Source organism: Gossypium arboreum, chromosome 13 (genome assembly GCF_025698485.1).
Source record: "Gossypium arboreum isolate Shixiya-1 chromosome 13, ASM2569848v2, whole genome shotgun sequence".
Classification (NCBI taxonomy): domain Eukaryota; kingdom Viridiplantae; phylum Streptophyta; class Magnoliopsida; order Malvales; family Malvaceae; genus Gossypium; species Gossypium arboreum.
Window position 1 is genome coordinate 31241169 of NC_069082.1, and position 6756 is coordinate 31247924.

General features: G+C 39.9%; 1 non-coding gene across 1 annotated transcript; it reads right to left on the minus strand.

The window, feature by feature from the left end:
- Positions 1 to 506: 506 nt before the first annotated feature.
- Positions 507 to 613, minus strand: LOC128287597 (small nucleolar RNA R71). The gene has a single exon (XR_008278297.1). It is a non-coding gene; the product is annotated as a small nucleolar RNA R71 (small nucleolar RNA).
- Between the last annotated feature and the right edge of the window lie 6143 nt (positions 614 to 6756).

Sequence of the window (6756 nt, forward strand, 5' to 3'; positions counted from 1 at the left end):
AAATCAAAGAGAGATAAGACGTAGGTTACGATACACGAAGAACGAGCAAGAAGACGATACACAACCCCCAACCGAAGAGATGGCTGAAAACCAAGGCAATCAGCTACTTCTTGCAATTGCAGCTAATCAAAATCCTGCTCCACGTACTATGTATGATTATGCTAAACCTTCTTTAACAGGAACTGAATCTAGCATAGTTAGACCTGCTGTAGCTGCAAATACTTTTGAACTAAAACCTAACACTATTCAGATGATACAGTAATTCGTTCAGTTTGATGCTTTGCAGGATGAAAATCCCAACTCACTTAGCAAACTTTCTGGAATTTTGCGATACATTTAAGATCAATGGCATTTCTGATGATGCCATACGTCTTCAGTTGTTTCCCTTTTCACTGAGAAACAAAGCTAAACAATGGTTGAACTCATTACCACGAGGGTCTATCACTACTTGGGAACAAATGACCGAGAAATTTTTACTAAAATATTTTCCGCCGGCTAAAACGGCTAAATTACGTAATGATATCTCTTCTTTTGTGCAGATGGATTTAGAAACACTTTACGATGCATGGGAGTGATACAAGGACTTACTGAGAAGGTGCCCTCACCATGGGCTACCGCTTTGGCTTCAAGTGCAAACATTCCACAATGGTCTCAATCCCTCGACTCGGCAAATGGTTGACACAGCTGCTGGCGGAACCATCAACAATAAAAAACCGGAAGATGCCTATGAATTTATAGAGGATATGTCACTGAATAACTATCAGTGGCAAGTTATGAGGACAAAGCCAACAAAAACATTCAGCGTTTATAACATCGATTCGGTCACCCTGCTCTCTAAGCAGGTAGAATTTCTCAATAAAAAGATTGACGATTTACTTGGTTCTACGCAGGTACATCCAGTAATGAGGTGTGACTCAAGTGGAGGAGGTGTGCATACAGAATATCAATCCTTCAATCCCACAACCAAAGAGGAACAAGTCAACTATATGGGTAACAATAACTTTAGATCTCAAAATAACCTATACAATAATACGTAAAATGCAGGTTGGAGGAACCACCCAAATTTCTCCTGGGGTGGTCAAGGAAATCAAAAGCCACAAAATCCTCAGGGTTTTCAATAGCCACCTTATCAACAAGAGAAGAAACCAAACCTTGAAGAGATGCTTTCTAAATTCATCTCGGTGTCAGAAACCCATTTCCAAAATACTGAGACAGCACTTAAGAATCAACAAGCATCGATCCAAGAACTTGAAACTCAGATAGGCCAGCTATCCAAACTAATCTCCGAACGACCACAAGGTAGCTTACCAAGTAATACTGAACCTAATCCGAGGGAACACCTCAATGCAATGAGTACTCAAGATAAGGAAGGATTTATTGCACCTGAGCCAGAATTTCAGCAAGACAACGCGATGAACAAAGGTCGAGAAGAGGTAAACGATGATAATCCTAAACAGGTAAGTACGAATTATGAACCTTGTGTGCCATATCCTAAAGTGATGACAAAAGACAGAACAGAAGAACAATTCGGTAAGTTTGTCAAACTCTTAAAGAAATTACATATTAACTTACCCTTTATTGAAGTTCTTTCGCAGATGCCCAACTCAGCAAAATTCTTAAAGGAACTTTTGACTAATAAAAGAAAATTAGACGCTACATCGCATGTGGAACTCAACGCAGTCTGCTCAGCTATTCTAAAGAATAAGTTACCTAACAAATTGAAAGATCCAGGGAGTTTTACAATTACTTGCTTAATAGGTAGTTTATCTGTGAATAATGCTTTAGCTGATCTAGGGGCAAGTATAAATGTTATGCTGTATAAAATGTTTAAACGACTAGGTCTCGGTAAACCCAAACAGACTAGGATGAGCATACAATTGACTAGCAAAACAGTTAGATTTCCTAAGGGTATTATTGAACATGTTCTTGTTAAAATTGATAAATTTATTTACCCAGTAAACTTTGTCGTCTTAGATATGGATGTGGATAACGAGGTAACTTTAATTTTAGGATGACCCTTTTTAGCAACTGCCAGAACCATTATTAATGTAGGCACAGAAGAGCTAACACTTCGTGCAGGTGACGACACAGTAACACTACAAGCACGCGACTCAGTCAAAACCTCTAAAACTCAAGATAATGCTATAAAACCTGTCGATGATAAAAATAATATTCAATCGTCCTTGCAGGAACCTCCTCGGACCAAGACAACGGAGACAGTGCACTATTATCATGTGGACAACAAAGACACCCATGAGGAATGAAGGCTCTAAATAAAGGAGCTAGACGAATGGCAAGCACATAAACCAAGAACACACGACAAACCAAAATTACGCCAGAATGAGTTTGATACCTTCCCAAATTTACTTAAGGTTGGAGATAAAGTCTTCCAAGATGCCGCGGACCCTCACATTATTAATACCAACCCGAATGGAGAAACCTCTCTTACAGTGCTTAGTATTTTCCCATTCGGTACGGTTGAGGTAAGTCACCCCAAGTTCGGCACTTTTAAGGTAAACAATACCCGCTTAAAACCTTATTTTGTCAAGGCTAATAACAGGAACGAAGAGTATGAACTCCTCAAACCACCCTGACCATCCACTAGAGAGGAAAGTCAAGCCTAGACTATAAATAAGTGCTTCTCGGGAGGCAACCCGAGCACTAACATATTTTGATTTCTTGTTTCTAACACTTTAAATAATTAAATTTATCTTTTAATTGCAAAGTTTTTCAGAACACACGGTCAGGAACATGGGCGTGCCTAAAGTCGTGGCAAAACAGGGGAAGAGACACGGCCGTACGATACGGCAGTGTGAAAGTAGGACATGATTTCCCCAAAACACGAGATGCGATAAATTCCCACGGCTGTGCGACATGGCCGTGGTTGAACTTGATAGGTGAACACAGGTGTGGGAATAAAAAAACACGGATGTGCCAGGGGCAAGGCTCGATTCTGTTTCTTCGACACGAGTGTAAGGCACGCCCATGCCGATAAGCCGTGGACAACAATACACGAGCGTGGTACCCTAACATACGGGCGTGGGAGAAGCGAACAAGGCTAGGCACGGGCGTGCGATATGGCCGTGTGCCACACATGCCCCAGACACACGGGCGTGGTATAGTAGCCGGGCACGACCTAAATTGCAAAATTCAAAAAACACGGGCTCCCCCTTAAAGTACACGGGCGTGGCTCTAAGCCGTGTGACCCTCCCCTATATAATCAAACCATTGTTCATCTTCTTCCTCTTTTCAAAACCCTAGCAGGCTACCCTTCCCCCTTCCCCACTCCCTAATCCCTATTCCGGCCACCATTCCCCAGATTCTCACTTCCCCAACCCCCAAACCACCCTCAAATCCACTCCCCCTACATCAATCCTCACTTTCCCCTCTCTTTTCCCTCCATTTTTCCTCCACACGGCTGTACACTCACGCCCCACGCCCATGCTTACCATCAACACGCCCGTGCGCCGCCCTGTAGCAGTTTTGGTTCACTTTCTCAACCTTGTTTTTCCAATTTGTGTTACTATATTAGTATTCTATATACCTTATAAAGATATTATTAATAGTACTAATTTGTTCTAATTAAGTTAGGAATTTGCTTTAGTATTTTCTATATTTGAATTGTTTCAACTACTAAATAGCATATACTAGTTCTAGGATTCTTCCGTAACCGATGATGTATTTTTTATTTTAGTACATGTTTCTGAATAATCATATAAATTTTTCACCTCTCGCTTGATATCGGTAAATGTTAAAACATCTTGGAACTACTATATCAATGCTCATACATTTTCAGGTACATTATGTCATTATCGAGAGGTAAGAAGGTCGCGGTCCCATCCTCAAAGAGACATAGGGGATCGGGTTCTTCCTCGGTACGTGCTACAGCCGAATTTCGGCACCCATTCCTTGAGTTTCCACAAGCTTTACAGGAGGAGCTATTTTAGATACTATGCTTGCGACCCCTCACTACAGGTCGCTATATTGATTGGGCTGCCGTAGAGCAAGTCCAACTAGTTGAAGCTATTCGCGCCCTCCTGTCCACAGACCCATGGGAACGGTTCTTCGCTATTACCGAGCCCACTTATTTAGAGCTAACTTTAGAATTATGCTCTACTTTTCATTTACAGGTGGTGATGACGAACAATGATGACCCAGGCACCATTCACTTCCGATTAGGCGGTCTAGTTTGCGCAATAAGTGTCCTAGAGTTTGGAGTCATTCTGGGACTTTACACTGATGAGTTTATGGAGGAGGAGGACATGAATACACTACCATGCAATATCCACATTTCTCCTTCCTTGTGCTGGAAGGCTTTTGCACCACTCTCTTCCACCTACCACCCCAGCCGCTCGAAGGCCTCAAATCTTCCCCCTTCCCTACGATATCTCCATGCCATATTGGCACACACCTTGATCGAAAGGAAAGAGAGCACCGACGTTGTCAACACCCACGACGCCTACTATTTATGGTGCATGGCGAATGCACACGTGACTGACTTGGCATACTTCATTTCTTTCACCATTCGCCATCAGACCGAGTGGCATCGGAAGGGAGTAATCTCTATCGGTCCCTACGTGACTCGCCTTGCCAGACACTTCGGCCTCCTTAACACCATGGCCCAGTCATTAACGCTTACACTGATAGGTCAGATGTTCCCACAGGGCATCACGACTATGTTACACATGAGGATGATTGAGCGCCGCCATGGGACCGATCCTCCTTAGTACCGTCTCACTCACGAAGAACCTTCTACCACGCCACCTAGGGAGCGACCAGTTCATGCGGCTACTTCATTAGCACACCTTTCTGACGGACTTGCTCACTTCGAGCAGTATTGCACTACACAGTTCAAGATGATTCACGAGTAAGATCGGCGACTTGACAGATAGATGGACGACATGCAGGCCATGATGCAGCAGCTATGCCAGCACTTCCACATCGCCACTCCAGCGCCACCACTTGAGGGCCCTACTGACGAGGATCATTGAATCCTCTTATCTTTTTATTTTTATTTTTATTTTTCTCTTTATTTCTATTTTCATTTCAAATTTATTATTTTCTTTTCAAAGACATATCTATATTAGTAAATTTTACTTTCTTCATTTTTCTGGTATCTCTAACAAGTAATCCCACTACACTTTCTTCCACACCAACTCTTAATAAGCTCTTCATGATTTTACAGACTTCCAAGAAAAGCTGCTAGGAATATTTTACGGAATGAGGAAACATATGGGAAACAATACCTCACGAGTGCCATGTTCAACGACCCAATTTCTTCATCTAGCTAAGAACAGTGGCAACTACCACTTTCCCCAAACACTTCAGCCTCAGAATCAAGCTCCACGTCCATATAACAGGGAGTTTCACCTCCTTCCCTCTTATGATTTTCTTTATTTTGAATAATCTATCTTTGTACATTGAGGGCAATGTACATCTTAAGTGTGGAGGGGGGTAAACATGAACATGATACCTAACTTTTTGGATTATTCTCAAATCCCTGAATTTGATCTTGTGCTTAAGTGATTTTCTCATAATATTGATTGAATGAATTCTAATTGATCTATAATTATTGTTGATATGTCATGAATTAGACCATGGGAATTATGCATAATTATTTGATTATAGGACATTAGAGAATCAAGCATGATAAATTGATATTTTGAGAACTAAAATTTTTAGATTATTTTCCTAAATTAAGGTATTATCTTGAAATCTTAAGTATACAGGATTGACATCAAAAACCCAAATTTTTTTTGGTGAGATTTTTAAGCCTTTTGAGCATATAGCTTTCTTTCTTGCTCACTTCTTTTATGGTTTGAGTGTGTCAACATTGAATCGTTATTCTAGAACTTGCTTCAATTATATATGTCAAGGTCACACGTATGATTTGATATACTGAAATTAAAGGCACTTAGGATATAACCCACTTCCTCCATAAAAAGCCCTCCCACATAATTAAACCCTTAATAAACCTCCTTGAGCCTACTAACCCTTTTTATTAATTAACCCTCATCATTAACCTATTAACCCATTATTGTTGAAATCCTCTTACTTAATTAATTTTTTATCGAGATTAAATTTAATACTATTACCTCACTATGTTCACCATTTTTTATTAGTGAATCAGGAAGTATGATTTCTATATTGTATTGACTTGATTTGTTCTAAAAAAAAACCTCAGTATTATTATTGTAATTCTCAGCAAGCTAAAGTTGCCATTAGCTCATATAATATAGTTCTAGATATTTGTTTGTGGTTCAGTAATTAAGTTTTTGATAGTGGGGTAATATATTGAAATTATCTTGATTTTAACCTTTGTCTCTTCAGCTTGTATCCATACTTGTAACCTAAACCCCGTTACAACCATGCAAAGACCTTTTGATTAGTATATCATATCATTTACAAGTGGTGGAGATTTGATTTGCATGCAAGCCTATGGTAATAACTTCTCATGTTAGACAATCGAGTGCTTAATTTTGAACCTTAAACACTTTGAGTGATTTGAGTGAATCTTTAGTGTGGATGTCATCTCTTGTATATTTAGGACTAAAGTTAATTACTTAGAGGAAGGACATTACCTATGATTTTATTATCAAAATATTCGATTTAGATTGTTTGAGGCTTTTAATACCCCTATAGTTGAATTCTCACTGTATGATTTTCTGTGGAATAACTTGTAACATTATCAGTAATGATTATGTGATTGAGAGGAATGAATTCTAGCAGTAAATGAGAGTTTTGCTTGAGGACAAG